This window comes from Lemur catta, chromosome X, assembly GCF_020740605.2.
Source record: "Lemur catta isolate mLemCat1 chromosome X, mLemCat1.pri, whole genome shotgun sequence".
In the NCBI taxonomy this organism is placed as follows: domain Eukaryota; kingdom Metazoa; phylum Chordata; class Mammalia; order Primates; family Lemuridae; genus Lemur; species Lemur catta.
In genome coordinates, this window is record NC_059155.1 from 42317209 (window position 1) to 42344254 (window position 27046).

Consider the following 27046-nt stretch of genomic DNA (forward strand, 5'->3'; position numbering starts at 1 on the left):
CGGGGGGATGGGCAGGACATGGGCAATGTATATAACCTGAACTTATGTACCCCCAGGATGAGCTGAAATAAAAAAAAAAAGAAAGAAAAAATTTTTATATAACAAAAGAAGATGGTTTTTAACGTAGAACACTTAAATCAGCCACAGTTTTAAAAATTAATTCTTTACAAGCTATATGAGGCAGATTAAAACTAACAACTTGTAAATATTTAAAATAGAAAGAATCACAAAAACTTTTAAATATATAGAATAATCAGTACACTTATTTGAGTCACCAAAATACTATAATTTTCAATATACTGAAAAACACAAGCATGATTTGGAAAGTGTGCAATGGGATAAAGTTATCCAATTTGTCCATCACTAACTTTCTTGATCACCTGTCCCAAAATAAATAAGCTTCGATTTATATTACAGCCTCCCTTGAGTCGTACACCTGAATTTGTTACGCAAATATGAAAACTAAACTTGTCTCCTTTTCTAGATGATAAACTTATTTATCAGTAGTGTATAAAATAAACTAGAAATTAAAGGATCAGATGCTAAAGTTTATGCTTAGTATCAGACCCGAGTCCACCTTTAACATCTCTCTGGTAGAAGGAGCTCTCTTCCTATTGCTATCAGCTATTAAGTGAATCAAAAATGTTATCACCTGAGAGAAATAGTAAAAAGAAAAAGATGAAAAGGGAGAAAAGAATGAGGGATAAAAAGCCTGTTTCCTAAAAGAGCTCCTCTAATACTTCAGATCTATTTTTTTAACCTCTAAAAAAGGGCAACCATGGACTTACAATGAAATTAGTCTCTAATTTCTTACTTTTTGTTAATGTGCTTACATGGCTCATAAAGAAAAAAATAAGCACACTCTGAAAAAGCTGCCTTCCAATTTTATCCCCCATTCAACCAGTTCCTGTCCCTCTACCAAGAAACCAGGTATCATTATGTTTATTCTTCCAGACATTTTTAGAAACACAAGTCCATATATTCATTTCCTCCCTTCCTTATTTATACAAATATTCACAGTCTATACACACTACTTTGTACTTTGCTTTTCTTCATTTGGTAACATATCTTGAAAATTTTCCACATCAGTAAACACTGGTCTTTTTCATTCTTTTATAGCACATAATTCCATTGTATGAATGTACCAAAATTTATTTACCTTGCCCCCTGTTAAGGGACATGTAGATTTCCAATTCATTGCTTATGCAAAAAATACTGGAACAAATAATTTTGAATAGATGTTATTTCACAGGTTCATTAGTTAGCTATTGTTGTAATATTGCTACTTAACAAATCAGCTAAAACAAACATTTATTTCTTATCCACAGTTCTGAGGATAGACTGGTTTGGATGTAGGCCAGGCTCGGTTGAGTGGCTCTACTAATGAGCTCAGCTCTGCTGCACAAATCTCATCCTCCTTGGATCAGCAGCTCTTCTCATGGCGTATGGTAAGAGTGCAGTCATGATCTAAACCCATTTAAGCATTACAAAGTATTTATTTATATTCTTTGCCTGGTTTTCTACTGGTTTCTCTTAAGGTTCTGTACTTTGTGTCATAGTTAGAATAGGTCTTTCCCACTGCAAGTTAACTTCTTATAGTTTCTGTGATTCTGTTTTCACACTGACTTCTTTGAGTCATTTATAATGCATTCCTTGGTGTATGGCATGAGGTATGAATCCAACCTTTTTTATTTTCAAATGGCTATCAACTCAGGTATAAGCTGTCTTTTCCTCACTAATCGAAAGATCATCTTTATTATATTCTAAGTTCTGTATGTATCTGGAACTCTTGTTGGACTTTCTATTCTCTTCCACTGGGCTGACAATTCACACTGCTTTAATTACTACAGTATGTATCATAATATGTTTTACTATTTTGTAGGGCTAAATTCCACTTTCAGAATTTTCCTAGCTAGTCTTGTCTCTTTTTATTTTTCCATACAAATTTTAAAATTACCTTATCTAAACCACACGAAAATGTACTATTTTATTTTTATTAGGATTGTGATAAATCTAGAAATTAACATAAAGAAGCCTGACATCTTTGTGATTTCGAATCTTCTCATCTAAGTATGCTTTTCCATATTTCCAAGTATTTGCATCCTTCATGTCTAATTTAAGGTGTTCTTTATATGAGTCTTGTGCAAACTTTGTTGCGTTCCTTCGTCGGTATCACATCTTTTGAATCATTATTGTAAATGGAGTCTTTTTGTCTGCTAAATATTATAACTGGTTTTCATTTATGAGTTATTTATACCTGTATATTAATTTTGTACTTCACTTTCTTAATTTCCTTATTAATTTTCAAACTTTAGATGATTTTTCATGATACTCTCATGGGCTTTCAAACTATACAATCTTATTAATTGCATAATTTTAGTTTTTTAATTGATGCTATAGTAGCCCAAAGCAAATAATCAGCCAGATACAAATGCTAATTTTTTTTTAAAAAAGCCATCTCACTGCATGCTGATCAGATGCCAATTTTTACGTTAAAGACTTTTTATCAGAAAATGATTACTATTATTACTTTAGCAGTTTCTAAAAGTCTCCTGTGGTACTTTTTATCCAATAAAAGAACAGTAAGACATTAAGACTATTTCTTTGATTGTATTAGGCTTAGCAAACTAAAATAAAGGATGCCCAGTTAAATTTGAATTCCAGGTAAACAATGAATAATTTTTCAGTATTAAGTATGTCTCATGCAATATTTGATAGTCTCTCAGTGCATTTGCTATTTTTTATTACCTTAAATACCATTTTGGTATTTCCATAATGCAATATTTGAGAAATACTTATAGTAAAATATTCCTTGATTATTATAAATTCAAACTAAACTGGGCGTCCTATTAAAAAAAAAGACTAATGTATTTCATGAGTTTTTATTACCTTCAGCTCCCGTTTGAGCAGCTCTTTCACTGCCTGCCAGGTCAACCAAATTCTTGTAAGACAGATGAAATAAATCTGTAGGAAAGGTATTTTGATTATAAGATCCAAACTACCAAAAGAACATTTTAAATACATGCCATATCTGAATATCCCATCTGTATCCTTGTTTCCCAGCTCACTGTTGAGGCATTCCCTTTTCTGAATCAAACTGTTCTCTACGTTTCCTTCTTTCTTTATAATATATTCTCCATAATTCTGCCAGTGTAGGTTCTGTTTCCCACAAAGTCCAAAACGATGCCATGGTGAATGATTCTTCACAACCTGGCACTTCCACTGCTCCAGCTTTATATCTACCCAGCCCTTACTCTTACCTCTCTAGCCGAACTACTCACTATTCTCCAAACACCCCCCCCCATACTTCTATACCTCCAAGCAGCAGCTTTTTGCTATTGCCTTTGTTCAGTTAGTTCTAATGTTCTAGTCTGCCCTTATTCTTTATTCAAGAACCAGGGCAAATGTTACCTCCTCAAGATAGCTTTGCATACTTTACCCTTCTTCCCCTACATCTTGAATGAACTGCTCCTTCAACTGCATTTCCAGAACTCTTAATAAATACTTATAGACTTATTTACAGATGAGACTTACTCTTGGAGCACTTATTCTATTGGGCTAGTCATTTGTGTCCCTAACTGTGCTGTAGCATCTTTAAAAGCATGGACCTCTCTCTCATTTCACAAATATTACTGAAAAAAATGAGTGCTTATCATGCTCCAGGTGGAGCGTTAGGTGCGGGGATACAGCAATGAACCAAACAAATAAGGTCTCTGCTCTCATGGAACTTACATTGTACAGAAAGACGCTGATTAGAAGAGAAAAAAAGACAGACAAATAAGAAACACATTGTGATGAGTGTAACAGAGATAACAGAGTTGGAAGAGGATACAGGGAGGGATTGAGTAGATTCGCTGGACTGGGTGGCAGGGAAAGGCCTGACATTAATCTAAGATCTAAGTGACAGAGAGGTTGGGGCCAGTTATGAAAAGATCAAGGCAAACTGTAGTCTAGTCAGAAAGAACAGCCGGCACACCTGGTCACAAAGCAGAATGTGCTTGGTGTGTTCAAAAACAAAGTGGGACAGTTGGTGAAGTGAAGACAGGAGAAGATAGGGTAAGAGAAGTAGGCAGGCGTCAGATTAGGCAGGACTTTGTGAGCAAGCTTAAGAAGTCTGTATTTTCTAAATGCATTGGGAAGCCATTGGAGGGCTTCACACAAGGGAGTAATACAACCTGATTCAACTTCCTAAAGTATCCACTGTGGCCCCTGGATGGAGGATGGATTCAAGAAGGGCAAGAATGGCAGCAAGCAGCCTCACTGGGAGGCTGGTGCAGGGATCCAAGTGAGAGGTGACAGCAGTTTGCGCTAGGGAGACTACCTGTGAGTTAGCGCAGGGATGTCTTGTTTACTCTTTTAATCTTAGAGCCCAGCAGCATGCTCAGAACATGATAAAGGTTCATTAAGTATTCTGAATGTGTTAAAAGAAAGTTAGAGACCGAGCACGGTGGCTCACACCTGTAATCCTAACACTTTGGGAGGCTGAGATGGGAGGATAGGACAGGAGTTTAAGACCAGCCTGAGCAACATGGCGGGAACCCATCTCTATAAAAAGACAGAGAAAAGAGCCAGGCATGGCAGCGTGTCTGTAGTTCTGGCTCGGGAGGCTGAGGAGGGAAGATTGGTTGAGCCAGGGAATTTGAGGTAGGAATGAGCTATGATGACACCACTGCACTCTAACCCAGGCAACAGAGCAAGACCCTATCTTAAAAAGAATGAGCTATAAGTTATCTCTCTCTATGGAGATTTTCAAGAGTATACAGGTATTTATGTGATATTGTTTTATAGTACTACCTCATATACTTCTTTCTCTAAAATACTCAAAGAGGTGTAATTTTTCTTCCATAATATCCACTATCGTGACTTAGACGCATAATAATTGGGCAAAGTAGTAATGAAGGCAGTAGGAGGAAGGTATAGATGGCAACCAGCTTTCATAGTCAAAGACACTAAGAGGCCCAGTCTGTGAGAGAGGGGCTCCTGTGGAATAGAAGGAAGTAAAGTTAAACTGATGAAGAGTGGCTAGATCTTGTCCAGGAAAGACAACATAACGAAGCAGTTGTGAGTGTATTAGAAATCTGTATGATGTACTGAAGAAAGGAAGACCAGAGTCGAGGAGACTGAGGTAGTAATTCAAAAGAGATGAGAACCTAAATGAGTATAACGCCCATAGAAATGTTCAAAGGTAGAATCAGTAAGAAATGGGACAAGTGAACAAAGAGAAAGGCAGAAAAAGATGAGTCAAAAAACTCAGGTATGCAGCCCAGGTAACTGAGATAATGCTTGTTTTATCAGAGGAAAAGAATATTCATTATGGTAGGAAGAAATTAATTTGGTTTTAGGTACACTGAAGTTTGAGATAACAGCGGGACACAATTATAACAATCTTTAGGAAGATATGAATTAGGACTTAGAGACTATAAAATATATATTTGGCAGTAATCAACACAGAAATGATGATAGAATGTCCAAGGGCAAGAACGTCAAGTAAGAAAGGCTACATAACACTTCTGAGTTTTTGTTAGTAGGGGATTACAAAAGAAGCCACAGCAGAAAACAGGGAAGGAACAGAGCTAAGAGAAACTGAATATTATTATCCCACCAAGGCCAAGAGACAACCTCACAATCTAGATAGAATAAAGCTCCACCTCTAAAGAGCCAGGAGATGACTCTTTAGGGAAGACTTCTTTCCAAGAAGATTCTTACAGTTGTTGGGTAGTCTGGAGGGTTGGACCACCTGGACCATAAATGACAGAGCATCAAGGAATCTGAGGAAAATCACCAAATACATCACTGATGATACCAAGAGTATTAAAGCTAAATTATTAAAAGAAATGTTAAATTATAGTGAAATATCAAAGGCCAGGGTCAGAATACAAAACAGAGGTTAGGTCTTAGGTTTTTCTGTTGTTAAATTAAAACAAGATTAAAGACTAAATATCAAAAGATTAAAATAAAAATTAAAGATTAAAATAAGTTATATACTTTTATACCAAAATAACTAAGGTGAAGTTAGGATTGGATATCAAGAATTTGATTTTACAAAATATGAAAATGAATAAACATATTATTACTTTCTTCCCCTGAAGTTTTTCAAATCATATCCACATCAAGCTAAAGAACTAAGGCCCTGAAAACAGAGAATAAAGCAATAAAGGTAAAGAAGAGGAAAGGAGTAAGAAAGACAGTGATACCATGCAGCAAGAAGGAAATGGGAAGTTTACTTTGTGGAAAAAAGGAATGTTTGCAAAATGCTTATATTCACTTATTCAACAAACATGTATTGAACATAAACTATGTAATATACATGTGTTGGGGCTACAAAGATGAATGCAGTATCACTCTTCTTCCATCTTCAAGAGATTTATAGCCTAAAACACTATGTTTATAATACAAAATATATTATCTTATTATACTTAAGAAAAGCCTTCAATATGTGATTTATTTTTTAACCATCCCACCTAGATTTCTGTTAATCACACAAGTCTAAATGATATTGGCTGAGATTAAAAAAAAAATTCCCAAATTCTAAGAGCACTTAAACTCTTAAATGTGTACAGAAAAAAAACCCTACTTCATTAGTGGGTAGAGAAAGCCTCAACTCCTATAGTTCCTACATCTAACTTTTAGGAGATGACAGCCATGACATAACAGGAAGAAAGACCCTCTGAATTTTTCCTACAGCATTTCAGCTAGTAATTTGATGCTACTGACAAGATGAAACTGCCAATTTGTAGTTCCCCTCCCCCACATTTAAATAACAGTTCATATTAAACCAAATATGCAGCAGCTGAATTAACTGTTGTTTAGGCCCATACAGTACATTATCTTAGCTCATTTATACTCACCAAATGGGACACCTTCACAGACCCTTCACAATTAGAAGGCTCATCCTTCTCTCTGCTTTCAAAAATCTAGATAGAAAAGGCAACTTGTATAAGAATTAGTGCATTCTTACGCGTGATAATGAAAAATAAAGTATCATAAGATGAGAAGAGGAGCGCGTCTAGTGCAACTCTCTAGGCTCAAAGTAAAACCCTACCATCAGATGTTTTAAAAGGGAGAGAAAGACAGAGAGAGAGAGAGTTAATATTACCTACCATCTTAAAAATTGTATGAGAACAACTTCTTCTCTGATTCATTTTTGTTTTTCCATAATGGCTGTTCCCTGTGAAAATGAGTTATATTTCAGCTGCACATATATTAAAATCCAACAAAAAATAGTAATTTTTATTTTAACTTAATAAAGTATGCTTTGAAGCCTAAACACACTTGTTTGAAAAGATAGCGTTTATAAGGGTTTTAAAGAAATACAGCAGAAAGTCTTACTTTCTCCATTTGTGATCCATTTCAAAGCCATTTCTGATGTATAAACCACTTCTTCTGTGAGATCAGCAACATACACATTCCTCTGAAACAAGTTTAATTGTGGAAAGATTAAAGAAATAGAAGTCACTTAAAAGTCTGCTTTTCAAAAAGAAGGTACAAACTATTACAGAGTTCATTTGTGGGAGTTAAAAGTGGAAAATGGAATCATTATTCTGTAAGAATATAACAAGCAACTCCATGAATACAATTTATTTCCTATAGCAAAGCACACTAAATTCTAACTTGATACTTCCATATTGCTATTTTTAGGCACTTAAGCCTATTAGAGCTATCAGTATGTTAAAACTATACATATTATTTAAAAAATCCATCTCTATAAACACTTCAAAAAAGAAAGAAAACCACAAAAACAGCAGACACTTTAAAAATTAAAGGTAAATATTCAAGAACAATAATCCCAATAAGTTGATTACAATGTTTGTTGCTCACATTGACATCTTCTCGAATTATTAAAGGTTTCATTTTTTGAGTGCCACAGAATAAATCTGTAATGGTTTCATTGTATGTCTCCATGTAAGACACCTGCAAGAGAAATTCCCTATCAGGAAACTGGAAGAAAAAATATGTAAAAGCATCAGTGAGCATCAAATTATGAAAACCTAGTATTTTATGCTTGTGTGCTTATATTAAAGAGGTAAAGAAGGAAGTTATGTTTGTAAAACAAAACCCATGATTCTATGTTGACAATAATAAACACAAAAATATAAAAGCATTTTTTCAGAAATAATGAAAAGTAATGTATCGTAAAATTAGAAGAGGAGAGCACTCTTTCCAACTCTCCAGGCTCAAAATAAAACTCTACCATTAGATGTTCTTATTTTAATGAAGATGCCAATTTAAAACCAACTCTTAACTAATTAGGTTGCCTGCCCTGGCCTTCTACTTCCGTTCTCCTTTACCAACACTCACTTTTTACTGTTCCTTTATAGTCACTAGTAGTTAAACAAAGGCAATGAGGAGCAAACCATTCTGATAAGATTTTCCTGTTCCTTAATGAATATTTTTTGTTGAAAGTATTACTGTTGTAGCATTCAAGGGAAAGAATAAAAGAACTGTAAGCTTTAAAAAGTAAGTTTGTTGGGATAAAAGTAAATCTATGTTATGCCTCTCTTCTTTCCCCATGGATAACCAAGAGATAACTGTAAATTTATTTCCTTTTATTATTACACAAGAAAAACACTAAGATTGTTGCTACTTTTACCAGTATATACTAGAAATTCAGCTAAGTTATTTACCTTCTTAATTTTCTGGAAAATGTCATGAACTGCCCTGGGCATAAGTCCTAAGTAATCTTCTGAACCCATAATAGTATATGTTTTTCCTGAAGCAGTCTGCCCATAGGCAAATATAGTCCCTGAACCAACAAAATACACACACACAAAGACTTAAAAATGAATCTGCAGTGAGTAAAACTATCAATACATGTTGCACAGACACCCAAGACTAAAATGTTTCTGCAACACTGAGCGAATACAAACCATTGTAGCCTTGTATGGCAGAATCGATGATTGGTGCTGCTATTTCTTCATACACATTTTTAGTAGTTTCATTACTATGAAAGACACGATCTACAAAACAACAACACATTTGAAGTTAAACCAAACAAATCAAATGTGTTTTCATTCTGAACTAGTAATTACCCAAAGAAATAAAACTGTCAATCTAGGATGATAAAATATGTAATACAGTACTTTCTTCAGCTTTTTGGTCCTTTGAAAAAACCTCTCCTTGAGGTAAAATGTTTTGGTCCTCAAAGACAAAAAATATACAAGTTAATGATCCTATGTGTTTTTACAAGGCAGTAGGCCATAGTGGTTGCACACGGGGGTCTGGAATCTGTCTGGATACAAATTATATAACTGTGCTTTAAATATCAATTTATTATCTCACTTATCATACATGATGGCTAAACAATTTTTCATTTTCAATGAAGCAGTTTATAGAAGCCTTAGTCTGATCTTTAGTAATAAATCTAGTATTATTGATAAGCCTTCTGTACTCTTAATGGCAAAAGAATAGCAAGCTAATTTTTGATGCTATTATATCTTACCAAAATTGAAGGATTTACTTCCATCAACTTGATACGTGGCATTATTGTCAATTTTCCAGTAAGCTTGGGCAGTTTCTCCAAGTTCTTCTCTAAAAATATAATAATACTGCATTTTAGCAGAATTGGTCATAAAAGTTATGTTGTAGGAAGAATAATTTAAGATTTCATCTTCTGAAGAACATGTTATTTTATTTTGAGATGGCGTCTTGCCCTGTTGCTGGCACTAGAGTGCAGGGGTACAATCATAGCTCACTGCAACCTCAAACTCCTGGTCTCAAGTGATCTCCTGGCTCGGCATTCGAAGTAGACAGGACTACAGGCCTGTGTCAACATGCTTGCATTTTTTGTAGGGGGTGGAGGGGTGGTGTATCCATATGTTTCCCAGGCTAGTCTTGAACTCCTGTCCTCAAGGAGTCCTCCCACCTTAGTCCCCAAAGTGCTAGGATTACAGGCATAAGCCACCATGCCCAGATGAAGACTATTTCAAAAGATAGTAATAACATATCACTTAGAAAGATGGAAAATCGAGCTTTGAGGATTCAGCTCTCTTAAATGGGGTTTCAGTGCCTCCTGCCCTGTCATGGGAGTTTCTTGTGAAACCATTCATTCACTGTTTCACCCAACACTGGCAACTGAGAGGATAGAGTAAAAATGAAACTGATTATGTCCCTCTTGCTTAAAACTCTTGAAAACTTTCCGGAAACGTATGAAATCCTTAGCATAGCACATGAAACCTGGATCATGTCATTTCATTCTCCAACCTCATCGTCCTCTAAATTTCTATACGAACCTTAAGCTCTACTTGAAGGTCTTTTTAAAATGACAGATTTAACCTCTTTGGGCCTAGAATATTCTGACCGTCCTTTCCATTAAGTAACTTATCTATTGTTTCACTTGTGAAAATTGTCAGGACTCTCCTGACACGAGCCCACCCCACCCAAAGTGTCATCTCTCTTATGGACTAATCATTTTAGCAAACATTCTCCACCTGCCCATCATAACACTTGTCACAACTTATTGTAAGGGCTTCTTTATGTTGATGTCTCCTAACGTATTAGATAAGCAGCTCCTAAAACACGGGAAGTCCCAGATCTTGATATTCTCTGTAATTAAACACTGTGTTCAACAAAAATTTCTCAAACACAGAAAATGTTAGCCTTTGGGGTCCAGGACCAGAGGCTCGTGAAACAAACTGACTTCATTTATTCCCCTTCCTGGTTTTTCTCCATAGCATTTATTACTTACATATCACCACTTAACACTCCACATTTTTAACTTTATGTTCTGTCTCTCTCTCCAGTAGTATGGAAGATCCACAGGGCAATTATGGCAGCGTCTGTTCAGTGCTGTAATGGTGTACTAAAATATATACATGCAGATCCATAAGTATTTGTAGAACGAATGAATGGATGCAGTCTTGAGTGCCTATTGAACACAATGCGACAGACTAGTCCTTGCCCTCAGGGAGTTTAGAGACAGCCAATTAAGCTTAAAATGACTACACTCTCCCATACGACTTCTTTAGGGGGTGGAATGGGGTAAGGAGGTTCAGATGTGGGAAAAACAGCGGGTGAAGGTCTTCAACGTCAGCGAGCCCGCATTAGATTTACGTGAATCTCGCAGCTGGAAGTTACCGTCCAGATCTCGGATCCTTCCCTGTCACTTCACAGACAAGCAAACCCCGGAAAGCAGCCCTGGGAAAGGCCGCGGCACTCGCCCCTCCCGCCCGGGCCCGCGCCGCCGGCAGCCGTGCGCCCCGCCGCGGTCTGAGCCCCCCACCTGCTGCTGAGCGGCCGCACTCGCACGCAGACCGCCACGGGGCCTTCCTCCGCCGTCTTCCTCCCGCCGGGCCCCGGGAAAGTGGCCAAAACCCTCCGCCGCCGGCGCCTCAGGGCGCGAGGGCCGACCCGCCTTTAAGTTGAAAACGTCCAAAACGCCGCCTCTGATTGGGTCGCTGTCTCGTGACGTCACGGACGAGTCCACCTGCGGCGCGGTGCGGGGGAGCGCGGGGAGCGCGAAGGCAGGCGGCGCACGGCTGGCGGAGTCTCGCGGCGAGCGGGAGGGGGTCGCAGGGACGGGATGGTGGCCTGACAGAGAGCGGCCGTCTCGGTAATGGCCGGACACTGCTATGCTAAAAGCCCCTGAACACTCTCTCCACCCCTCCCTTGAAGAGTTTGCAATCTGTAGAAGAAACAAGGCAGGGACACGTACTTTTCCACTAAAAGAGAATGACGATTTTTTTCTTTTTTAAACCACACTAACAGTTTAAAAAAGAAAGAAAGAAAGAAAGAAAGAAAGAAAGAAAAAAAAACCTCAAACGACGAAAGTTGAAACTCACTGGCCGGTCTAGAAAGGTAAGAAGCTCGTTGTGCTCCTGAGAAACTCTTTGAGTTTAGGTTTTTTTTCTTTCTGTTTCTTTAACTCTTGTTTCCATAGGCTGTGAGTTTCTAAGAGGCTGACTTAGGGGAAAGAAGTACTGAGGACTGGAAGAGTTCATTTAATGTGTTGATACTTTCATTAGCCGAAAGAGAAAGCTACTCTTTTTTTTTTCTTTTTTAACAAATACAATTACTTTATTCTTGAAAGATCAAAGAAAATGTCCAGTTTCAAGGCCGGGTGCGGTGGCTCACGCCTGTAATCCTAGGAGGCCGAGGCAGGTGGATCGCTCGAGGTCAGGAGTTCGAGACCAGCCAGAGCAAGAGCGAGACCCCATCTGTACTAAAAATAGAAAGAAATTATATGGACAGCTAAAAATATATACAGAAAAAAATTTAGCCAACCGTGGCGCATGCCTGTAGTCCCAGCTACTCTGGAGGCTGAGGCAGGAGGATCGCTTGAGCCCAGGATTTGAGGTTGCTGTGAGCTAGGCTGATGCCACGGCACTCTAGTCTGGGCAACAGAGTGAGACTGTGTCTCAAAAAAAAAAAAAATGTCCAGTTTCAAATGAAAGCACACCCCTGTTAAACTCTCATATCTTTCTCAAGGCTTACAGCAGTCTGTCTGTGTGCCAAGATTTGTACACCAGCTTGAAACTTGGACATCCATGTTAAAACTTTAAAAACATTACTTGAATTACAACTACAAAAGAAGTTTAAATGAAATTCTAAGTGAGCCCAACTATCACAGATCCTGAATTTCAGGATCATTAGGAGGATCGTGCAGGTCAGTCACCACTGCAGACCCATAGGTGCTCAAAGTTGCGGTGTGAGCAATGAGTGACCTCATCCTTTCTTCCTTACCACCTAACTGGTACAAACTGGGCAAGCAAGGAGCCTTTGCAGGGGCACAAAGAACTTATCTCCAACACTGAGCTATTCTAAATACAGAAATTCTTTCCCCAAAATAGTGCTTGGTTTTCCTTTGTCTTAAACACAGTATTTTCCCCTTCCTCTCCCCAATCCGAGGGGGATACATTCCAAGCCCCCTAGTGGATGCTGGAAACCACAGGTAGTACTGAACCCTCTATATGCTATAGAAGAATTTCTTTTTCCTTTATCACAGTTTTACTGGGGAAGACTTTCTCTTAATGTAGATCTTAGCAACCTCAGCATATAATTTTTTTCTTTTCTTATTAAGTCTAGAACTTTCATTTTTCCGCCTAAAGGAAGTACTTTACAGTTTCTCATTGGCATATCGAATTGCCAGGGTCACTATTCTTGAGTTTTGGGACCACTATTATATAGTATTTACTTCATTCTACTATTAAGTCTATTAAGTAAAATAAGAGTTACTTGAACAGAAACACTGTGGAACCAGAACAGAGGATCTGATCTGATCATGGAGATGGTTACTAAGTGCCTAATAGGCTGGTAGCATGTGTAGCAGAGATGCACTGGACAAAAGGATGATTCACCTACTGTGTGGGGTGGTGAGAGATTTCAGTACAGAAAGAACAGTGTGCAATTTAAGACTTATGAGGTGTTTATTTCTGGAATTTTCCATTTAACATTTTTGGATCATGGATGACCACAGGTAACTGAAAGTGTGGAAAGTGAAACCCTGGATAAGGGGGGGACAACTGTATGTATCGTAGTAGGTACTAACATTTTCTTTAAAAGTGGTTTCAGTCCTTTTCTGCTTTGATACAGGGAATATAAATAATTATCCACTTTCCCTCAACAATAATGTGAAGCAAAGCACTTAGTGATTGTTCATAATTTAGAGAAGTCAAAAAATCTACTGATTTAATAAAATTATTAATATTTAGAAAGTAATTAGTCAATATTGATGAAAACTGAAGACATATGCTTTTTATGCCAGCAATTGTGCTTTTAAGAATTTATGTATGGATATATTTGAAGAAGTATGTATATATCAAATGTATACATGAATATACATATACATATACAAGACTATTAATTCCAGCGTTCTTTACAAGAACAAATGACTGGAAACACATTAAATGCCAGTAAATATGGGACTAGTTAAATGGATGACATTACATTCGTACCCAATGGAACACTACGTAGCCAGTAAAAGTAATGATATAGCTCTTTATGTGTACTTTAGAAAGATAGTCATGATATCTATTAACTAAAGGAAACCTAAGGTGCAGAATTGTGTGTATATTGGTAGTTTCAAAAGATATTTATATGTCTGGATCTGCGTATATAATTTCTGGAAAGATACACAGATATGCCAGTTTTTTGCAGAGTGAGGACTGAATTAGATAATAGATCTTTTATTGAATATTATTTTATAGTTATTAATATCGTAACCATGCAAATATTAAGTAGTTTTTTTCAATTTAAAGAAACTAGTCAATAGATAAGAGTGGTAAATAAAAATGAGTCTACTTATTCAAGATTTGTTTTGGTTAACCAGTTGTGAACTAGTATAGAATTTTTTTTAATTGCTAAACTATGAGGACACTTGGCTGTATCTAAGACCCAGAGTTAAGGAAGGTATGTTTTAACTGTTTTTGTTTTTAATGGTGGGCTAATATTGCACATATTAATATTTACTTGAAGGGAAGGATGCTATCAAGAGGAAGAAGGGACATGATCAATGAAAGTCTCTGATGAGACAACAGGGAATTGGTTCAAGAGTACAGAGGAGGCATCAGCCTTTCAGAGTTGTGCTTCTGATTCTTGCCGTGGCTGTCTTTGTTGCCATCACCATAGCAGGTAACATTTATCGAATATTTACTATATGCCAGGCTCTCTGCTATATGCTCTATATCCATTGTTTCATTTAAATTGTCAAAATTGTTCATCAAGAAATAGTGACTGAGCTCCTGCTATGTGCCAAATATGGTTCTGATGAGTACTGAGAAAGCCAAATCAGGAAAGAGGAGAGAGGGGGAGGGGGAGCCAGGGGGAGGGGTGCTAGTTTCTTAGGAAACACATTCTTGTGGGAAGAAGCAGACAATACAGAATAAATGAGTAAAATAATTCATGGTGGGAGGAGGGGACACTTTAGATGGGAAGTTCAAGAAAGGCCTGGGGAGGTGAACTTTGAGGTAAAACTTATGTGATGAGGATAAGAGAGAGGGCGTACCAGACAGAGGGTGAACCCATGGTTGTCTGAGTTTGTCATGTGTCTGAGACACAGAAGGAAGGCCCCTGTGGCTGGAGCATTTGGGGCCATGGAGAGAGGTGGGCGGGGTGAGATCCTGTGGGGACTTGTGGGCTATGACAAAACATTTGGATCTTATTCTGCTGGCGAGAGGAAGCCTGGGGAGGGTTTTAAGCAAGGGAGTGAAAAGGGATTTATTAATTCCTTCAAACAAGAATTCCTTTATTTCACTATGAAAACAGAAGCTTCCAGAAGAGACTCTGCACTAGCTCCTGTCAACCTATCTATCCACCTACCTGTGCCTGTGCCCACATACCTGCCTTCCCGGTTGTATCTAGATGAACAACCGTTATCCCCTCTGAAGATCTCTCCATGTGTACACTAGGTCCTTTCCCTTCCTTACTCCTCTCTGTTCTGCCTCGGCATCTTCTCCTGCTCTAATAAGCCAGTCTCAGCAGCAAACATATGGTGTAATTTCTCCCATCTTAGATATCTAATAGATACCCTAAACTTAAAATGTCCAACACTGATTCATAATCTCCTTCTCACCAACTGCTTGCTCAGCAGTTTTCTGCATCTCGATTGAGGGCAAGTGCATCATCCTCCCAGGTATCCAGTCATGCTGCTCAACTTCTTCTTTTCTCTCAAAGTCTGCATTCAACGTACCTGAAAATTCTGTGGGGCTACCTTGAGAATATTCCAGAATATGACAGTTTGTCACAACTTATGCTAGCCACCTGGTCCAAAATACCATCATCTGACACTGAACTCATCTCTGTTTCTACCTTTCCCCCCCCCCACTGCCAGTCTATTCTCCACCTAGCAATTGAGGGAGCCTTTAGAAAATGTAACTTGGGTCATACCACTCCTCTCTGAAGACCCCCAAATCCTCCCCTGCACCCTCTGATTCTCTAAGAATAAAACCCAAATCTTTCATTTGTCTCCCAAGCCTTATGTGATCTTGTTCCTTGGATGCATAAAACTTCTCTGGTAGGTAATTATTAATAAAGGTTTTACTGATTAACTCTTTTCTTACCTGAAAGATTAATGAAAGTGTATGATCAAAAAGTTCAAGTTTTACAATAATATCCACAGTGAAAAATAAATCTCATATTTAACCCCTAAGGTGCCAGTTTGCCTCCCTGTAGGCAACTGTGTCATTTCCTAAAGGGTTCTCCTGAAAATAATCTACAGATATGCACATATATTCATCTTTTTCTATATTTCATATCTTTTTACATAAATAGGTACCTGTTATACATACTGTAGTACACTTTGCTTAAAATGTGATCTTTATTTTAATATTTTCATTTTATTTATTAAAATAAATAAAATTTATTAAATTTTATTAAAACTTTAATTCTTTCATTCAGTTCAAGAAGGAAAAGTGAATTTCTGAGGCATGTTAATCGCACACACTTCCCTGTTGATGTTTCAGCTGCTGGTTTGGTTTTTCCCCACAAACGGTATTACTTATGCTGAAGCTGTAGAGGGCAGTGTAGTCCTTCCAAAAACATGGTGTATCCTTGGATAGTGTTTTGAAGATCATGAATATGGTGCAAATTTTAGAATTTGGAGAAGCTCCTGGTACTAAAAAAAATGCATCAGTTCAAATTATTCACTCATGCTCTTTTATGCATTTCATATAAAATTATTTGCAGTATGTTTATGTTACATATCATGCTATCACCTTCTATAGGAGTAATTTTTGCTTAATAGATACAATGCTTATTTCAGAGGTCATCTTTAGCTCCAATAAGTGTATGATGTCTTCATTTAAAAAAAAACTTGAATTGTTAAGACAGTAGATTTTATATGTTCTCACCACAGAAAAGTTTATGAGGTAATGCATATGTTAGTTTGATTTAGCCATTCCGCAATATATACACATTGTAAAACATGATGTTGTACACCGTAAATGTATGCAATTTTGTCAACTAAAAAAATAAATAATAACATTTAAAAAAGGAATTTCAAATTGAGGATGGGTGAGTGTAAAATTGAATATGGATGCGTGAGGGGGTAGGAAAAGTGATCTCTGTTACAGAAAACATCTAAGGTAGTCACAGTGTGGCAGAGAATGATGGCAGTCCACCAAATCCATTCTCCTCTTTCTGGCAAGAAACCAAGACTGCATCGTTAGCCTGTCTTGCTGTTAGTGTCTTGCAGTGAGGGGCCACCGCTAGGCCTAGATAAGAAAAACTTCCCAGGTGCATTTTTCCTCACCTGTCATTGGTGAGCATCTTTTCCTCTTTGACAATTCCAAACCTTCACCACTCTCCTCAAGCCCAGGTTTCCTTCTCGTTTTTACTGAGAAAGCAGGGTCATCAGGCAAGATGTCTCCACTCCTAGCTCTCCGACCCTACCTCTTGCACACGTGCTGATCTACATCCCCACCAATTCTTCCCTCTTTCAACGCACTTGCGCACTTGCGGAGTGAAGTATTCATTGTGTTTGAAGTCCATCCTTCTGCTTATACCCTTGGTTCCTTCCTCTCCCGTCTCCTCCAGGATCCTGATCCAGCCATTATTTGCTCTCTATTTCAGAAAAATGATAGAAAACAACAAAAATGAAAAATAATTTGTAATTCCACTACTTTAAAACAATTATCTAGAGTTGTTAAGTGAACATTTGTTCTATCACCCACTCATCAAATTCCATCTTCCCAAAGGTGACCTATGTTAAGTTCCTTTCTGACATTTTCTTGAGTATATGCAAGAAATCTATATGTATAAATAACCACACACTTTCATGTTTCCAAGAATGGAGTCATTATGTGCTTACTGAGCTAAAATTTGGTTTTTACACTACCAAGTCAATATGTAGGTTTGTCTTTTATATTCATTGCATAATATTCAATTATATGGTGGCATTGTAGTTTATTCAGTCATTTCTTTATGTATATTTAGATTGCTTCAAATTTTTCAATATTGCTTATAATACAAAAATCCATCTGCACATATATACCCTTACACACTTAGGCTTTTATTTTCATAACCTAGATTTCTAGAAGTTGAAATGCTGATGCAAATGATGTGCTTGTTTTGAATTATAGCAAGTACTACTAAATTACTTCTTAAATAATTTGTTCCAAGTATACTACAAGCAAGAATATGTAAATATCCACATCCCCATTTCTTCACCATCACTAGATATTATCAATATTTTCAGTTTTTGTCTATTTTAAGAGGAAAAAAGGTATTTATTATTACTTTAATTTGTGTTAGCTTGATGCAAAAGTAATTGTGGTTTTAGCATTGCTAACATTTGCCGTTTGATACTGGAATACATTCTTAAATAAATGTGGTTATGTTATACATTATTTTAATCCGCATTTCTCACTTTATATTTTTTTGCTAAGGAGTTAGTATTTGCTGTTTATTTTATATTTATTTTAGACAATGGAAATGATGTTATACAAAAAGAGAATTCAAATGATTTTCTTATTCAAGTTCACAATGGGGTCGTAAAGCAGTGGAGACAACTCGCAACATCAACAACGCATTTGGCCCAGAAACTGCTAAGGAATGAATGTACAGTGCAGTGGTGGTTTAAGAAGTTTTTCAAGGAGAGGAGAGCCCTGAAGAAGAGGAACGTAGTGGCGGACCATCAGAAGTTGACAACAACCAATTGAGAGCAATCATCGAAGCTGATCCTCTAACGAATACAGGAGAAGTTGCTGAAGAACTCAATGTTGAGCATTCATTCTGTGGTCATTTGGCATTTGAAACAAATTGGGAAGGTGAAAAAGCTCAATAAGTGGGTGCCTCATGAGCTGTCTGAAAATAAAAAAAAAACCCCATCATTTTGAAGTGTCATCTCTTATTGTGCACAAAAACAATGAAACCCATCATCTCTAACGAAATTACAATAAAATAAAATAAGATAAAATAAAGCTCAGAAAGAAAACAGTACTATGTAGCGAGACCGATCATAGGAAGGGGGGGGGCAGGAGTTGGGAAAGGAAGTCACTACCGTGGTATAAAAATGTATAAACGTTACCCATTTCTGCATGCGTGTGTTTTCTGAGAAATGACCCCCTTTTGCTATGGGGCCAGGACTGGAGTCCCACTTTGGGACCATAGGATTCACCACACTGGACTCCTGACTGATTCGACCTAAGGTTAGCTCTGTGTAAACACTCTTTAGATGTGGGTGTTTTATGGACTTCTGTCCTTCGGGAGAAACGACTGGCCCGGGTACAGGAGTGACTGAATGTACCGACCGTCTTCTCCCACCTCTCTCTCTCTGTCTCTCTCTCTCTGTCTCTCTCTGTCTCTCTCTCTGTCTCTCTCTCTCTCTCCTCTCTCTCTCTCTCTCTCTCTCTCTCTCACACACACACACACACACACACACACACACACACACACACACACACACACACACACACACACACCGTTTCCGGGAGCGCCCACTTCATGCGCTTCGGTCCACCGTGACAGATATTCCAACTGTGAGATGATCGTGAGTGGTTGCGCCTAGACCCTGCTCTGAAACTCTCCGCACTGTTCTTGTGTCTTCAGCAGGTCCTGCCTCCACCCGTGGCATCTAGCACAGGCCGACGGGGCCCTGTCCTCTCTCCTTGCCGTGGACCCCCCCTCCACCCCCCGGGGGCTCTCTGGTGGACTAGTTGTGGGGAGGGTGCCCGGGGGCTGAGAGACGTGGTCCGAGAGGGGCCGGGAGGAGGCCTGCGACCCAGTGTGTACCCACTCCCGCCCCCACGCTCCCTCCCCCACCAGGGAGCGCGTCCTTTCCAGGCTGACACTTGGATCCGTGGATGATGGGGGTTACCTAGCCGTGGGCGGGCGAACGTTATGGAAAAATCCCGGTAGGCGTGTTGCGACCTTCTGCCACAGAGATGGCTCTGGCAACAGCCTCGGGCCTCCCCACCCTGGCCCCTGGCCAGGCTCCGTGAATGTGTTCTCTTTGTCCTTCACTTCTTTCTTCGTTTCACCAGGCAGCATATTCTAAGAATGTGAAGCGTATCATACTTGCACCCTGGGTTGCAGGATCCTAAGATAGGAAGGGGTTTTAGGATTCCACGACAGAAAGGTTTTCTCATCCTATCATCTCTCTCCCCCCTTCTTTCTTTCTCTTCCTCCTTCTGCCTTTTCTTTATTTCTTTTTTGTTTCCTTCTTTCAGTCTTCCTGTCTTCCTTCCTTCCTTCCTTCCTTCCTTCCTTCCTTCCTTCCTTCTTTCTTGCCATTTTTCTTTCCTTTCTTCCTTCCTCCTGTTATCCTGTCTTTCTATCTCTCTCTTTTCCATCTTTCTTCCCCCTTTCTACTTTCCTACCTTCTTTCTCATTCTCTCCTTTCTCTCTCCTTCCTTCTTTCTGTCTTTCTGTTCTTCCTTCCTTTTTTCTTTCTGTGTCTTTCTCTGCTTTCTCTCTCTCTCTCCTTCCTTCTCTCTTTTTCTCTTTCCATCTTTCCGTATTATTCTTTCTTTTTCTCTCTTAATTTCCTTTCTTTTTCTTTTCTTTCTTTCTTTCTTTCTTTCTTTCTTTCTTTCTTTCTTTCTTTCTTTCTTTCTTTCTTTCTTTCTTTCTTTCTTTCTTTCTTTCTTTTTCTTTCTTCTCCTTTCTCTTTCCTTCCTTCTTGTCATTCTCTTTCTTTCTGCCTGTCTTTTCTTTCCTTATTTCTTCTTTCCTTCTGTCTTTCTGTGTTTCCTATCTCCTTCCTTCCTTTCTTTTCCTTTTCCTTTCTCCCCCCCTTTCCTGTCTTTTCTTATTTACTGTTTTCTTCTTTCTGACTTTCTCTCTCTGTTTCTCTGTCTCTTTTCTTTCTCTTCTTTTCCTTTCTCTCCCTTTCTCTCTTTCCCTCTTTCTGTTTCTGCCTGTCTGTCTCTCGGCTATGTTGTGGTCTGTGCAGAGACGGGTTTGGTGGACGATTTCTGTGGTCGGGTCGACCCGTCCTTTCTTTGATCCAAGTGCTAGCCAGACTGGGGCCTGCTTAGCTTCCCAGATCAGACGATATTGGGCGCGTTCAGGGTTGTGTGGCCCTAGACTGACCCGTCATTTCTCGATGGCTTCCGTGGGGAGTAGGGAGACTGTGTTTGATGCCCTCGGGGGACCTTCTGGACTCTGAAATGACGGGCTCCAGAGGGTTGCCCCGTGTTTTGCAGCAGACCTCTGGTGGCTGGCGCCGGTTGTGGTCGGGCTCCACCTGGCGGCTGCTTTTCTACAAGTCTCTTGTCCTCTGAATCTTCAGTGCAGCAGGCAAAGCAGGGGACAGTCCCCGATGTGACCGAGGCTGAGTTCTGGGAAGCAAGTAGCCTTCGCAAGGCCATCTGGTTCTCTGCCGGGACGCCGGCTGGGACATCTGTGAGGCGGAGCTTGGGCCTACAGAGTGTTGTGGGGGGACGATGTCGCCACGCTCCCAGGCTCAGCGGCCGGGCGGCTTGTGGGGCTGCCCGGGCAGGTTGACCAGCACGCTGTGGCTGCTTTGGAGACCCGACCCAACCCGCGGGGACAGGAAGGAGATGGCACACGTGGACCGGAGAGGAGGGTGTTCGGCAACCAGCCGCCGTCCCGTGCATGCGTGTCCCTCTCCCTCGGCCTCGCCTTTCCTACCCATTTTCCCTGGGTTCTGCTCAGGAGGCAGGGACAGCCCTGTGAGTGGCACAGGTGGCTGGGTCTCTCGCGGGATCCCAGTCGTCCGTGGCTTCTTCCGAGTCCTACTCTGGGGGCACGGACCGGGCCCTGGGTGGCGCGGGTGGCCAGCGAGGGCGACCCCTGTCGGACCGCTGCGGTCCCATCCTGATGTTTTCTCCTCCACAAGTCCCAGTGCCTGGGGCAGGGGCCAGGGGCGGGGGGCCGGGCACTGGGTGGCGCGTGTGGCCAGCGAGGGCCTCCCTGACCCTCTATGCCACGGGGGTCCTTGGGGTCGACCAGATGTCCCTGAGTGCCCCTTGTCTGCTGGCGCTAGGGACCTGCTGGGGACAGGTGGCCCTGTAGTGTCGTGGAGGCAGGCGTGGTCAAGTGGCTTACTCCCTGTCTCCCTGCGCGGTGTTTTTGATCACCTCATATCGTCATCTTCCGCCTCCAGGTTACTGCTGACACGCTGTCCTTCGGTGACTGTGGCTGGAGGGGTTGGGCCTCCGCACGCCGACAGGGTTCCGGGTTCCTGGCGATCCAGCGCCCTGCGCTGTTCCCTTTGAGCTTGACCGCCTGGGCCCGCGCGCCGGCTCTAGGGCGTCGGAGTGTCCCGACGGGGGTGCTGGCCTCTCGGGTTGGTCTCTGGCCACTGGAGGGACGGCACCCGGGGGCCGTTTGCGGCAACCCTCCCCCTACCCCGCTGGCTCTGTGCCGTTGCGTGTCAGGCGGTCCTCGTGTTTGGGTTGTCTGCCTCCCCCCTCCGGAGACGGGGTTGGCGAGGCTGAAGTGGGCTCCTCTGATCGCTGGCCTCACTGGCCTCCCCAACCCTCCCCGTCCTTCGGGGCCTGATCGATGTGGTGACGTCGTGCTCTCCCAGGTCTTAAGCCGCGTGACAGGCGAGGGACGGGCCCGTTCGTGGTGAATGGGGGCCGCTCTTCTCGTTCTGCCCGCGGGCATCTCGCCTCTCCTTCCCCGCCTGTGGGCGGTGGGTGGGAGGCGCCGGGTGCGAGGCGCCGTGCGAGACTATCCGGCCCGACCTCGCTCGCCTCGCCCTCGGCCTCCTGGCGTTGGCGGGGGTCGTGGGTCCTCTTGACGCAGCGGGCAGCCCTCGATCGCCCTTTGTGGCTGTTGCCTGGCCGGGGTCACCCCTCCCCGCGACGAATGGGGGGGTGCCGTCCCGCCCGCCCGGTCGCGCGCCCCGTTTGGCGCGCGGCTGCTGGGTCTTTGTGGCTCTTTTGTGGTGCCCTTGGAACACACCTGGTTGTTCCCCAAGGTGCCGGAAACCGAGTGGTGGTTGTCGTCCTAGTTCCCGGCGTTCCCCTCTGGTGGCCGCTGCAGCGTCTGCTGCGTTGGGTACACCCTTGAGCAATTTGCTTCGGGTGGTGGTGGGGGTCAAGGCGGGTAAGCCGAGAGACATCCCCCTGCGCCATGTGGGCGGTCGGGGGGGCGTTGTCTCAGCGTCCCCACGATGTGTGCGTGGCGGACTTCCAGAGGCGGGCGCGCGGCTTGTGCTTTTCCCTGCCTGCGCAAGAGGGAGTTGCTGCAGGATCGTGTGGGCGATAGTGGTGGGGCCGGGCCGGCGATGTGGGGCCGGCCGGCCCGAGGGGGGCCTCTACCCCGGCCTGGTCTGCCTCAGTGACCCCTCTCCCGTACCGACTGGAGGGTGTTCCTCTCGAAGTGAGGTGGTTTTAGGACGAGGGCACCCCCCGACCGCGAATGCTCAGGAGCTGCCAACCATGCGTTTTTTTACCCCATACCGCAGATCCCCCCACACCCTCCCAGGGCATGCCTGGACGCCTCCGCCCGGGGCCCTGACGGGGGCGACCGGGTGTTGGGGGTGAGCCACCTTCGGCGAGAAAGCGTCTTCTCTACGATCCACGGAGGCGTGTCCTCTTCTGGGGTTTGCCGGATCCCCCCCAGTTCGCCGCCTCTCTGCGCATTGTCAGCCGCCACCCCTGCGGCTGCCAGTTGTGCGTGGGCAGAGTTCCCTCCTCCCCTGCCGTGGGGGTGGAGTGGTCCGCCGGCCCCCGCGGTGGGGGCCAAGTGCCACTCTTTGCCTAACGTGGTCCGCGCCTCCCCCCACTCTTAACTCTGGGGGAGGGTCACGCCGGGCCGGGCCGGAGTTCCAGCCGTGAAGGGCGCCCGCGTGTGTGCGCTGTGTGCGGCGGCCGCAGGTCGCCCCGGTGTGCGCTGGGGGAGGAGGGGTAGGGCCCGTCTCACGCCCCCCTCCCCTGTGAGCGTGCGGCCCTCCACCCGGTCCCGTGCCAGGCCGTGGATGGATGGGTGCTCCCATGCTGGCGCCTGTGGACTGCGGCTTGGGGGACCGCCCGGCCAACGGGGGGTCGTTCCACGGGGGCGTGGTGCTCCCCGGAGCGAGACCGGATTGGGAACGGACGAGAATGGGATCAGGTGCGGTGGCGTGGGGGCCGAGGGCCGAAGGCCGAGGTCGCTCTGGGACGCCCCGGTGGTGAGGCCGTGGCCCCGTGGGAGGGTCGAGGGGTGCCGGAGGCTTTGGCTGGCTGGCGTCATGGGCGTGTTGCGGGACCGCTCTCCAGTTTGGGGTGGTGGGATCCCGTGGCGTTGTTTCCCCAGTGGCCCAGTCGCGGCGGAGGTCTCGCCTCCCTCGGGTTCTTGTGCCTCGCCCTCACGGGGTCTCATCCTGTACAAGGGCGCTCCCTCTCTTCCTTTCCCCGCTGCCAACCACCCCCCGACGAGCGGTCGCCCGACTGCGCTGCTCGAACCTGACCTCGCCGCGAAGGGGGAGCGTCGCCCTGGCCTCCAAGGCCGTGGACGGCGTTCCCCCGGCGCCGTGCCCCGTTTTGAACGGTCGGCGGGCCTCCGCCTGGCGGGCCGTATGGCGTCAGGGGGCGGCCGGTCGCGCCTGCGTGCATGAAGAGCGTTTCTCTAGAGCTGCACGCGACCGCTATGGCGGTCTGGTTCCGAGGCCTGCCAGGTGCGCGCGTGGTTGGGGGGCTCGGCGAAGGCACAGCCGGTGGTTCCAGGTGCCGCGGGACCACCCTTGTGAGCGGAGGCCACTGGCAGTCAGATCCCGTGTGTGTCCTGGCCGGTGGGTTGTCATCTGAGGCTTGGCCCCCCGCCCCACTCGGGCCTCTTGGCGCCCGGCGGCCCCTTCCCTGTCGTCGCCTTATGCCGTGCCCGATGGCCCGCCACTTGCCGCTGCCTTGAGCCATCTCGTCCTCTCCTGTCTGGCTTTCGTACCGGAGCGTTGTCCATGCCCTGGTGTTCTATCGCTCCCCTCGTGTGTCCGTAGCGGCCCCCGTCGTGGTCCGCCGCCGCCCGTCCACTTGCCTGCGGTGGCGTTGTGTGTCGACGGCGTGTGGGGCGCCGTCCTCCCCCGCGGTGGCTGTCTGCCCCGTTCGGTGGGTTCGCGTGCGTGAGTGTGCGGGTCCGGCGGTCTCTCCCCTGGCCAGACATTGTGCCGTTACCCACTGCGCCCGGACGTCCATGGCGGGACCCGGACGGGCTTTGGCCCAGCCGGAGCCTAGTTCCGGGTTGGCTGGGCGCGGGCGGCTACGGTCGCTATGCTGACTGGCTGTGCGGGGTGTGGGCCCCCGGGCCCGTCTCTCCGTGCCCGCGCGCTTTACCTCCCGCAGTGGGGTCCGTGTCGCTGGGGGGGCCGTCGCCCTGCCCCCACGGCTCCACGTCCGCCGCACGTATGCGCGTGGGGTGCCCTTCATTCCTTCGCAGTCAGGCTGGTGGGTGCTCCGGTGGTCCGCCACGGCGGGGGCAGGCCGGGGTGTCGGGGCGGGGTCCGTCTCTGCACTGCACCCCGCCTCCCCCGTCCTGCCCCGCGCTCCACTCGGCTCACGGCGGCCTCGCCCTCGCGGCTCCGATAACACCCAGCCCCCCCAAAGAGGCTGGAGAGAACGTCTCCCCTCCCTCGGGGAGGTGCTTCTCGGCTCACTGCTCTCTCCTACCTGGTTGATCCTGCCAGTAGCATATGCTTGTCTCAAAGATTAAGCCATGCATGTCTAAGTACACACGGCTGGTATAGTGGAACTGCGAATGGCTCATTAAATCAGTTATAGTTCCTTTGGTCACTCGCTCCTCTCCTACTTGGATAACTGTGGCAACTCTAGAGCTAATACATGCCGAGGGGTGCTGACCCCCTTCGTGGGGAGGATGCGTGACTTTATCAGATCAAAACCAACCCGGTGAGCTCCTCCCCGGCCCCAGCCAGGGGCCGGGTGCCAGCCGCTTTGGTGACTCTAGATAACCTCGGGCGATCGCACGCCCCGCCCCCCCCCCCCCCCGCCTCCGTGGCAGCGACGACCCATTCCAACGTCTGCCCTGTCAACTTTCAACTTTAGATGGTAGTCGCAGTGCCTACCATGGTGACCACGGGCGATGGGGAATCAGGGTTCAATTCCGGAGAGGGAGCCTGAGAAACAGCTACCACATCCAAGGAAGGCAGCAGGCGTGCAAATTACCCACTCCCGCCCCAGGGAGGTAGTGATGAAAAATAATACAGGACTCTTTCAAGGCCCTGTAATTGGAATGAGTCCACTTTAAATCCTTTAACGAGGATCCATGGGAGGGCAAGTCTGGTGCCAGCAGCCGTGGTAATTCCAGCTCCGATAGCGTATATTAAAGTTGCTGCAGTTAAAAAGCTCGTAGTTGGATCTTGGGAGCTGGCGGGCGGTCCTCCGCCAGGCGGAGCCACCAACCGTCCCCGCCCCTTGCCTCTTGGCGCCCCCTCGATGCTCTTAGCTGAATGTCCCGCAGGGCCGAAGCATTTACTTTGAAAAAATTAGAGTGTTCAAAGCAGGCCCGAGCTGTGTGGATACCACAGCTAGGAATAATGGAATAGGACTGCGGTTCTATTTTGTTGGTTTTCGGAACTGAGGCCATGATTACGAGGGACAGCCGGGGCATTCGTATTGCGCCGCTAGAGGTGAAATTCTTGGACCGGCACAAGACAGACCGGAGCGAAAGCATTTGCCAAGAATGTTTTCATTAATCAAGAACGAAAGTCAGAGGTTCGAAGACGATCAGATACTGTCGTAGTTCCGACCATAAATGATGCCAACTGGCGATGCAGCGGCATTATTCCCATGACTCGCTGGGCAGATTCCGGGAAACCAAAGTCTTTGGGTTCCAGGGGGAGTATGGTTGCAAAGCTGAAACTTAAAGGAATTGACAGAAGGGCACCACCAGGAGTGGAGCCTGCGGCTTAATTTGACTCAACACGGAAAACCTCACCCGGCCGGGACACGGACAGGATTGACAGATTGATAGCTCTTTCTGGATTCTGTGGGTGGTGGTGCATGGCGATTCTTAGTTGGTGGAGTGATTTTTCTGGTTAATTCCGATAACGAACGAGACTCTGGCATGCTAACTAGTTACGAGAACCCCGAGCGGTCGGCATCCCCCAACTTCTTAGAGGGACAACTGGCGTTCAGCCACCCGAGATTGAGCAATAACAGGTCTGTGATGTCTGGGGCTGCACGTGCGCTACACTGACTGGCTTAGCGTG

At 44.4% G+C, this 27046-nt stretch overlaps 2 long non-coding RNA genes across 5 annotated transcripts; one reads left to right on the plus strand and one right to left on the minus strand.

The window, feature by feature from the left end:
- Positions 1–45: 45 nt before the first annotated feature.
- Positions 46–11331, minus strand: LOC123628845. 2 transcript variants are annotated; one of them, XR_006731770.1, is made up of 10 exons: positions 11219–11331; positions 10685–10864; positions 9440–9528; positions 8868–8957; positions 7819–7911; positions 7330–7411; positions 7101–7168; positions 6849–6914; positions 2890–2964; positions 46–62 (listed from the first exon to the last, which is right to left on the minus strand). It is a non-coding gene; the product is annotated as an uncharacterized LOC123628845 (long non-coding RNA). The 2 variants fall into 2 exon arrangements; XR_006731771.1 differs by lacking the exon at positions 46–62 and adding an exon at positions 77–1215.
- Positions 11332–11429: 98 nt separating this feature from the next.
- Positions 11430–18579, plus strand: LOC123628842. Of its 3 annotated transcripts, none has more exons than XR_006731764.1 (3): positions 11430–11793; positions 14410–14565; positions 18409–18579. It is a non-coding gene; the product is annotated as an uncharacterized LOC123628842 (long non-coding RNA). The 3 variants fall into 3 exon arrangements; XR_006731766.1 differs by having other exon boundaries at positions 18429–18579; XR_006731765.1 differs by lacking the exon at positions 18409–18579 and adding an exon at positions 18355–18394.
- The last annotated feature ends 8467 nt before the right edge of the window (positions 18580–27046 follow it).